Genomic DNA, 9,460 nt, shown 5'->3' with positions numbered 1-9,460 from the left:
CCCCCCCCCAACACCGTAGTTTTCTTTTGTTTTACACTGTGCTTAGCCAATTTTGTAGCCAATCTTGCAACTTTTTGTACTTTTACCCCCCCCCATGCCCCTCCCAAAATTAAGCCCTGGATCCGCCACTGGTACAACTCAATATATTATGAAAGGCGAAAACCTTTAAAATTTGCTTTATAAATAGAGTTACCCTACTGATTACTTTTGACGTAGTGTAATTCATGTACTTTTATATTTGTTAATAACTATAAATTACTTAACTATATAATTAATATGGTTACAGAAACTGGGTTTATACTTTGAGATCAATAAAAAATATATCCTTCAGTCTGGACTTATGTGGTAGTAGTTATAGTATCCAATAAGCGGTAATTTATTACTATGAGTTTTGAGGTTATATAGGGTAAATATTTTTCATTATCATTTTAATATATATCGACGATTGTATCGGTGATTTTATTTGAGTATAACCTAAAATAGTGATCCGTGCAGGAGCGAGAACATTCATAAAATATATTTTCTCTCTCCCACAAAAAAGATCGCGACCCCCTATTGTGTTAATATATACCCATGGCCTATCCATGTATCTATTATCTATTGTGGAAAATGGAATGAGTTGGTACTTTGAAAGCAGCCCCCAAGTCTGGTGACTGGCATTAATATATTTTCACAATTAATACATTTAGAAACACATACTTACATATAAGTATATAACTTGGTGTTTCGAATACGTCAAGCTTATATGTACATGGTACATTTAAGAAGTTATAATATATATAGGTATACGAATATTACGACACTATATTATAATATATATACATTACAGACATATATATATATTATATACATTTATATATAAAATGTACGTGTACGATACTCTCTCGTAAATTTGTGTACACATAATGAAAAGTGCAGTTACGATCCGGAGATCCCTTTAGCGTAGGTACATATAATATATATAAATATAATATGCGCCTCGGCTTTATATTATCAACTTATTTCGATTTAATGTGTCGTTAAGAGTTTAATTACAAGATGGCGCGTTCTAGAATTAAGGCAGTGGTCACGTTTTATGGGTCCGCAGTGACAACAACGGTCCGACGTAGGTAATAAAAACAACGCTTTTTTTTCCTTCGAAAATTCCCCCTCATAAGAGTCGAATGGCTCTGTGATAACATCTCGTGAATTATGTATGATTACTTCTCCTCTTCTCTCCAAAAATCGAACGTATTTACGAACCCTCTTGGCCAGAGGGTCGAATACATATTATTATATATATAATATTGTGTATATAAAACGACGTTAAGGTTTACGACTGGATTTGGAATTCCGACCTGTCACCAAAGTAGTTTGGGATTGATAAAATAGGATAAATGAGATGAACTCATGAACATATATACGCCGTTATGACTTTGTAGTTTGTATATAGTTAATATATAATATTATTTATATTTATATAGCTCAAGAAAATATACTGCACTAGTCTATATAATAATAGTACCCCCAGTTGTCGATTCAAAAATGGAAAAAAAAAAAAAAGTCTATATAATAAGTAATAATGATACAATTAATAGTTTGTTGACTTAAGCCATCATAATGAAAATAACCAACGTAGATAATCTACTGATGTTTGACATTTAAAAAATGTTTTTAAAATCTTGTTGGTATGTGCGGCTCCATATACCTAGTGCTTCAAAAATATATTTCTATATATTATGTGTCACAGTATATTATTGTTTCTGTATTATTGTTACAACGAAGAATATACGAACAATTATTAATTATACTCTATAGCGCACTTTCCTTAAATATTATAATATAATATATTATTATATCAATAGCCAATAGGTATTCACCATTCAAATTATATCCATTATCCACGATCATTTCGAATATCACTGCACAGAATGCATAGTCCGAAGTCGAGATTCGCTCACCGTCCACCGAATCGATCGCGAGTTTTCCTGCATGGAAAATCATGGCCCGACCGGGAAAACCGGCGGTGAATTCGCCGGTTCGGCGACCAGGCGTCCAATTCAATGCCTGCCGCCTCGGTGCCGTTCGATTCACCGTCTGCCGGCGCGCCTCGATGCAACCGATCTCGGCCTTGGCAAAAGTTGCGTTATGAAGGTCCGCACACACTGCTGCGGTAGACGGTACGATAACGATACGGTAAACAATATTTTATTTGTGCGGTAATCTTTACCGTCGGACCTTGCACACTGATCCGGTAACGATATGAGTTACCGGACGGTCGAATATCGTACCGGAACGTTTTTCGTTACAACTAGCACACACTGCTGCAGTAGTGCGGTGCAATATATCAGACACATATACAGGAATTTTGTGGTTTATTCAAATATGCGTTTTATATATCAATAGATTCGTATTTTCGAAACGCGTGAGACAAGTGATTAGTTTTGATGATTTTAAAATTTGTTCTGTTCTTTTTCCATGAACTTTATACTTTTGCTCTTCCAAAAATCACTTCATTAAATTTCCTATAAATTAAGTGTAAATAAGAATACCTATTAAGTACTAGGTATAAGAACTGTAGGTATGTATAGTGATATAGTGTTTCGTAGAAACTGACAAATGTAGGTACCTAATATATAATTTCTTAAATTCACTTATATGAATTACGTATTTTGTACTCATTGCTAAAGGTGGGTACTACGCTAATCAAATTACTTTAACTTAAGACTAAATTAAAAATTAATTACATAACTGAGTTAAGTTCATATTTTTCCAGGTGTTAACTTTAAGCTTAAGAGCATTGGCGCAAATAAGTGGGGGCTTGGGGGACTTAGTTCCCCCACATTTCTGCCAAGTCACTCCAGTTCAAAAGTCAGTAATTAGAACTGAGCATATATAATTTTTAGAAAATATTATAGGAGGGGCTGTAGTTCCCCCAAAATAATTTGTCTATTTGCACCTATGCTTAAGAGTGAAGTATAATGTTTATTAAATCTTAACTTATAGCTTTCTAAATGTTGACTTGACTTAACTTAACTAACTAAAGTTAATTTTTGCCTTCATTTGCAGAATGGGAGTATAAGAATATATTTGATATAAAAACTTATTTTCAATATTATGATATACCTACTGTAATAATTTTAATACTTAATTTAAATATTAATAATGTAATGTAGTACGTATAACTTAATATAGCACTTAATGCCATAATGGTAATATAGTTGTACAGATAAATAGCTAAACACCTTCATATTATGTATGTCATAATTACAAAATATAGATAAACATTATTGCTATTAATATTTATCGGCCCGGTAGACGGTAAAAATCGTGCATGCAACGTTAAAAAAATATCGGAGTATGGTACGATATTTTTTACCGTACCGGTGATTTATCGCAGCAATGTGCGCATCTACATTTAATTACATTCGTTAAGTTTTAAACTTTACCGCACAAAGATTATCGGCGCGACTACCGTTCACCGAACCGATAATATCGTACCAATGTGGTTTGCCTCATGTAATACTATAAGCTCAATTTTATCGTTACCGTTACCGAATCGTTACCGTACCGTCTATTGCAGCAGTGTGTGCGGACCTTAATATATTTCGTTGACCGTTGGTCACACGGCAGTAACGACGTCGGCCGTCGGGACCGACGTCAAGATCGAGCGGACATCGCAGTGAGGTTTAGTTCGGCCGACATAGTGTATGTCCCGGCATGAGTTTCGGTCGAGACGTCCCGCGAGATTGAAAACAGCTGAGCTACACCTCACGTGCAGTCAGCTGCGGCGCACGTGAGTTTGCTCAGGGAGCCTGCTGTAATCCCCCGTGTGATGGGACAGGCCGGTAACCACAGCGGTTAAAACCAAGTGCCGCTCAATGTGCAAACTGAGGAAGCGATTCGTCCGACGCTTATTTTGTTGCGTTTGATAGTAATTGATACATATATAGGTATCAAATACTATCAATCCAAAAAAAAGTGATCCTCGTCAATCGGGTATTACCGACTAAGGTTGAAGTCGTTCGAACGCCAGTTGAAATTAAAAGTTATACCTAGATTATTAAGATTGTTATACTGCGAATTCTATTATGATTTACACAAATGAACGTTTTGGTATGTTACCTATTCAATTTGTTTTTACTTTTTATACGATTATATTATCGATTGTTATTATTAAACGCGTCGACACGCTAGTGGAAAATACATTTTTTTTTTTACAATACCCGACAGTACTATAGTCTATATTATTATAATAATAATATTATATATCCTCACAAATAATTATTATAATTTGTAACTGGTTAAAAATCACACAAGAAGCACACATAGTCGCAATGTCGCTATAAAAATACACGTTGGCACGGTTACAGGCAGCCAAGTAGGAGGTCGGTAAGACCACGACCATTCGGAGGAATAAATTATGGTTGTGCGATAAGTTGAGTCGAATCGGGTATACTGTTGGTATATAACAATATTATAATATAATATCATACAATAGTGCATGTCTTCCACCACCGATCGCGGTAGTAAGAAACAAAAAAAATCTATGTACAACATTGCCGGTACAAAATATTTTCATAATTCTCGAAGCGATGTTTTATATTTATTTTTATGTACGATTTCTTTTACTGGAAATAAAAAAAAGGCGAATGATATATACCTACCATATTTAATATATGTGTTCGTACCTTTATGTGTATTTGTATATGATATAATATTAAGAAGCTCCCCTCGTATGAGTGTACGCATATAATATAAGACGACGGCCATGGATGGTCGTAAAAACGGATCGGCATTTCAAAACAATGGGTATTGTATCACAAGACGGTTCAGGAAAACCTAATCCTTTGAAAGGTCGTAAAAACTTGAAAATTTCTTCAGATTTATAACATCACGCCACGGCGTCGCACATGTGTTGGGCACATAAAACCCCAAGTCTCCAAACGTTTTCTGATATTGAATTGGAAAAAAATATTTATTATGATAAAAATAAATCCGAGGTAAACTGCTATACTACCATGTTGGAGCTATATATTATATATTAATAATATCAAGGTACAAAGTCTGTAGTAAGATATCTGACGATATACGTTACTATATTTTAATATTTTCACGCTAGTTATTTTCCACGTTCTATCGGTGATGAAAAATCAACAGTTAAACTCATAATACATATTTCCATCAATCAATATATTTAACTAGTCAACTTATTACACACGTATATTAACGAGAGACATGGTTTCAATTAATATATTATATTGGATATGAAAGTACACCTCGGAAGCCTGCTATCAAGTATTCAAGTATCAACAAACTTTTAATTGTTTTTGAATGTTCTCGTCCATCGAATAGACACAGCTTCTTAGTTTTTAACCCTATGTCGATTGTAAGATATTAAAAGAAAATATATAGGGATTTGCAATTTAATAATGATTACAATAGTATAAAATATATAATATCTTAGCCCTTAGGCTAACAAACCAAACCGCCTCAAGTCCACACTCAGAATCGTATTTCGTATAATTTATTTTTACTATATTTTGTTATCGTTATCATTTTTAAATTTTTTTCACTTTTTTGATGACACATATATTTTTAAATTCATACTTTAAATTCATATTCAAATATTCGGAGTATTTAAAATTTAAATCTATGAAAATAAAATTTCGGACCAGTAGTTTATGATTTATAAGTATTTAAAGTTATGTTGAGGAGAAAGGATTGGGTGGTATATGAGTATATAGGAATACCCTGCAAAATGTTGGTTCATTACCAAACTCTGCTCACATAGTTTTTAAATACTTATGACTCAAAACTACTCGCCCGAAATTTGATAAATAAATTATTCTGAATAATATTCTAATAATTATTAAAATAATTCTAAAACTATTCAATAATATGAAAACAAAAATGTACGTTGTTATTTAAAAATGTAAAAACTTAAAAAATAATAACAATAACGATAAACAACATTAAGAATAAATTGTTTTCACACTTTTATGTGAACAAAAAAAGTGTTTTCTGAAACAATGAGTATCTTACGATAGTGGTTCACTCCGTATATGGAACAGTGATATTCCTGTCGGCCAGCCTTTGAAAAATTATTGCCACGTATCTGCCTCAAATATGTGATATTCGCATACCTTTTTCTCAACGTCCGTTGGTAGCATCATTCAGTTCTCAAACAAACCATTGTCGCGTCTCCATGTCGCAAACGATGAAATTTCTAAGATATTTCATTAAAATAAAAAAAAAGAAGTTCTAATTACTGATTATACGTATATATTGTAAATCATCAGTCGTCAGTCAGCACTCATCATCTTTTACCAGCTACAGTCTGACGAGAATCGCCGCACATTTTTCCAGGATTAAGCTTTGGGTGGCATGTCAAGGTAAAATGCATACACCTATAATAAATCACCTATTCATGATTTTTAGGTTTCTTACTGTAGAAATATACAGTTATTAATTCATACAACCATACTCTTTTTGTGTATATATGACTGTTTATTATACTTTATATACTTCATTGTATTTAAGAATATGTATGTGTTTGTAAAATGAAAATTGAACATTGGCAAAAGATAAGAAAAATAATCGTGTATGAAGATTTATAGTATACGGTACATAATGCATACCTACTATTAACGTGTATTATATGAATTATTTTTAGCAGTTTTTATATTGATAAGGAATTTTTTATAAAAACATTATTAAAATATTATACTATTTAAGTATTTAACATCTCATCATAAAATTCTACAGATTACACTTATAATTATAGGAAAATAATTTGTAGAGCCGAACCTATAAATATTGATTATTTTTTTATATAGGGGTGAACGTAGACGAGCAAAGGTAACGAACTGCTCGTCTACGAGTAATTACGTATACGTATGGTCGCTATTTTAGAGAATAGACCCCCAGGATGGTATTAGTTGAAACCAAATATTTTATACGTAAATATTGATGGTAATATAATATGCCATTATTAGTACCTAATACCAGGGCTTAAATCAAAAAATAATAACACTGTTTACCGTTATATGGATATTAAACGTTATGATCGAATGACTGTTTAACGTTATATAGAATTTAAACATTATTCAACTTAAGCGTGTAAACGTTTTAAAAAGTTAAACGTTATGAAGCGTTTAACGTTATCTGATGGATATAGCTTGTTTCCCACACAAAACAGAGTAATTGAAAAATATAATATTACAAAAATAACCATAATATATATTTTACTGATATTTAAAATTTTATAAATATATTTTTTTTTCAGGGAATTATATGTTTCAATCGTTTATCGTTTCTATTTCGTTATCCATTATCAGTTTTCAATTGTTTATCGTTTAGCGATATGTTATCCGTTAACCGTTTCAATCGTTTATCGTTTACTGGTACGTTAACTGCGTTATTCGTTTCAATCGTTTATTGTTCACCGATATGTTATCCGTTATCGATTTCAATCGGTTTTTGATATGTTTAACGTTATACTCATAACGTTATAAACATTTTGAAGCCCTGCCTAATACCTATATCAGTGAATCCAAACGTCATTGATTTCACCTGGAAAATGTTTAACTTGACATTATCAACTTTAATTAAAAATGTCTACTTAAATAGCCATACGTCCACGAGAATGTATTTACAATTAAATATGGATTTGGATTATCTGTACAATTGATAAAAATTAACAATAATATATTATTCGATGACTTATTACTTATTATTAGTATCTTTTATTATGGCATACACGTGATATATGTATTTATAAAGTGAAAATTAAAAACTCCTTTATTATGTGTAGAAAACCGCTTGATATACATTATAATAACTCTACAAACCCATCGAATTAAAATGATTGCAATGTACTTATATATGTATCTATATGTATATTTTATCTAGGTATTACGTTCTATCGGCGCAGCACGTGTATACCTATATATACTCGTATATTGCGCCCATTGCGTTTGGCGGACATTTTGCTCTCGGTGGATATCTCTTAAGTCTCCGTAGTTATTTTATGTTTTTTTCCCATTATTATTTTCGTCCCCCGGACAGAGTTCTTTATTATTAAAGACCAAACGAACGATCGTTTCGGTGATTTATGCGACGGCTGTGGGATAGAAAGAAAAAAATGGTGACCCGGGAGGCATGCAGAGGCTGTTAAAAATTACTCGGGGTGCGCGCGCATTCGTGCAGTGTAAGGACCAAGAGCCCAATGCGAAGTCTTTGGGAAAACGGTCATAACTTCTAAGTTATAACTCTTGTGGTGGCGGCAAAGCGAGAACGGCCCTCGCCGAACGCGTCCATATCGCATAAATCAAAACGGACTTTTATTATTCAGCCGCGCAACTGCAGTGTATAATATATATGGAAACGAATAAACGATAATATATTGTTATGTGAATACCGTTTTAAACAAATCCATTATTATTACATAGGAAATATAATATTACGTTAGGTGTATCCGAATGCGAACAATATGCATCGTATTAGTATGGGTATATATAGCCAGAACCGAGAATCCGAGGTATATAGTAAACATAAATATAGATTTATGTATACAAGCATTACAAACAGGTGGATTATATACTACATCATAATATAGGTATACCTTATAGTAAATTAGTAACTATATAAGGACCATATTCTAGAATCTAGGTAGTGGTTAAACTTGATAATACATTTATTATAATAAATATTGTTTAAGAAACGCCAAGATTAAGTTTAAACGATAGAATGGCCAAACAATTTGATAGCAAATTACATTTTCACAACATATTTGCGTAAAACAATATATAGTTTGAGATGTATTGATTGTACATATTTTTCTCTGTGCATAAAAAAGTCGTAGGTATTATAGACTATATATATGAAACATATTTAGAATTAAAATGATCACTGAAGGTTGTGGGAAACAAATCATTTCCTCGTCCCCTCCTAGGAGTATCTTTGGTATACTTTTTATACAATATGCATATTCGTAGATATGATGATTTCATGTGAACTAAAATATATCCATGGTGAAGTATCTACATATATTATAATATAATGTGTTCATATTTTACTATTTTAGAGACTTTATACCGGGCGTGCCCAACCAGCGGCCTACGATCCAGGTCCGGCTCGGTGAAGTATTCCAACCGACCTGTGACCAATATATAAATCATTATATAAAATGTCTACAGGAAGAAATAAAAATAATAATTCAAAAAAAAAAACTTATTTTAATAAGCTTTGAGAATTACAAAATATCTTAACATTTTTAATTTTAATAGTGTGATAAGAGTCATACATTCGATTAGTAATCAAAAATAATATTTATTGTATATTTTATCAAAATGAACCAGTAATACGGTTGATCGTACTAACTCAATAGAAACGTTTTATGAATTTTTACCAGCATATATTTGTTGTTTGGAAGAAATGATCACATGGAAATACATTACATCGAGTAAAGCTAATCAAC

This window comes from Acyrthosiphon pisum, chromosome A1 (assembly GCF_005508785.2).
Source record: "Acyrthosiphon pisum isolate AL4f chromosome A1, pea_aphid_22Mar2018_4r6ur, whole genome shotgun sequence".
In the NCBI taxonomy this organism is placed as follows: Eukaryota; Metazoa; Arthropoda; class Insecta; order Hemiptera; family Aphididae; genus Acyrthosiphon; species Acyrthosiphon pisum.
Note: the sequence above shows the minus strand (reverse complement) of the source record.